The sequence below is a fragment of the Panthera leo genome, chromosome E1 (assembly GCF_018350215.1).
Source record: "Panthera leo isolate Ple1 chromosome E1, P.leo_Ple1_pat1.1, whole genome shotgun sequence".
NCBI lineage: Eukaryota > Metazoa > Chordata > Mammalia > Carnivora > Felidae > Panthera > Panthera leo.
Genome location: NC_056692.1, coordinates 15,727,442 through 15,728,802, shown reverse-complemented (window position 1 = coordinate 15,728,802; position 1,361 = coordinate 15,727,442).

Below are 1,361 nucleotides of genomic sequence, written 5' to 3'. Positions count from 1 at the left end.
GAATAGCACTCAGCAAGGAGAAATGAACTACCGATACATGCAACAGCATGGATGAAATGCAACAGCTTCACGCTGGGTGAAAGAAGCCAGACTCCGAAGGTGACATGTGGTATGTTTACATTTATATGACATTCTGAAAAAGCCACACCGTAGGGACCGAGATCAGGTCAGTGGTTGCCAGGCAATGGGGTGGAGCATGAGGGAATTTGGAGAAATAATAGAACTGTCTTAGGTCTTGATTGGGATGGTAGTTACATGACTATACGCCTTTAACAAAACTCATGGCGTTATAAACTGAAAGGTGAATTCTACTGGATGTAAATTATGCCTTAATACGAAAGATGGCAAAAAATTCCAATCAGGTGGATCAAATTTTTCCTTTCAAAAAAAGTATTATAAAAGTACTACAGGCTATTGGTAGACATTCTGGAAAAATATACAGTGTACTTTCCATCACCTGCAGAACAGTAATATTTCTTTGATGTCATTTTTATATGTGCAAAATACACATACATGGGGGCTATACTGTACATTTTTGCTCTCTCAAATGTACGTTTTACTTCCTGAAACATATTAAGCACGTTTTTCCATGACATTAAGTAACTTTCAAAACCATAGTTTTATGAGTCAGTACTATTCTATCGTATAGCCGATTTATATTTTTAAGACTTCTCTTATTGTTAGAAATTGCTTTCACGTTTACTACAATTTTGATAAAATTAAAAAAAAAAAGTTCAGCGGGCCCAAGGACTCTTCCATTTTGTAAATGCACAATGTTTAACTGGTAAAACAACTCCTCTGGTTGGCTACAATTGTCTCATTGTTTTAAGCGTCTGGAGGAAAAGCAGTTCCACAGGAAGATCTGGCCTCTCTTCCCATCGTGGTGCATGAGGACTAGACACCCTAATATTACCTGTATTACTAGCTTAAATTTGCATAGCGCTTTTTATATTTAACGCTCACCACATCCTTGCAGGGGAAGGGGCAGTGCAGTAATTTGCCCAAGAACCCACAGCTTATCAGTCGTGGAATGGGACTTAGACTCCAGATATTCGGAGCCTCGGAAAGTAAACATTTCCCCAGCGGCGGAGCGCTAATTTGGCTCTTCCCCCTTCCTCCACTAGGGAGAGGCTGCAGACACCCCCAGAAAACTCTGCCTAGAGGCTTGGCACACGGGGAACTTAACTCTGTCAAGTGGACGCTGTCCCTCCGACAAATTGTCCTTGGCAACATCGCCACTTACCAGCTGGGGTCATTTCTCCCCCGGTGGCAGGGGGACACCTACTGCCACTGACCAAGGGGGCCCTGGGAGCGGTAGGATCGCCGGCTTCGCGGCCTGCGAGGGTTGCTGTCGGTCGGTC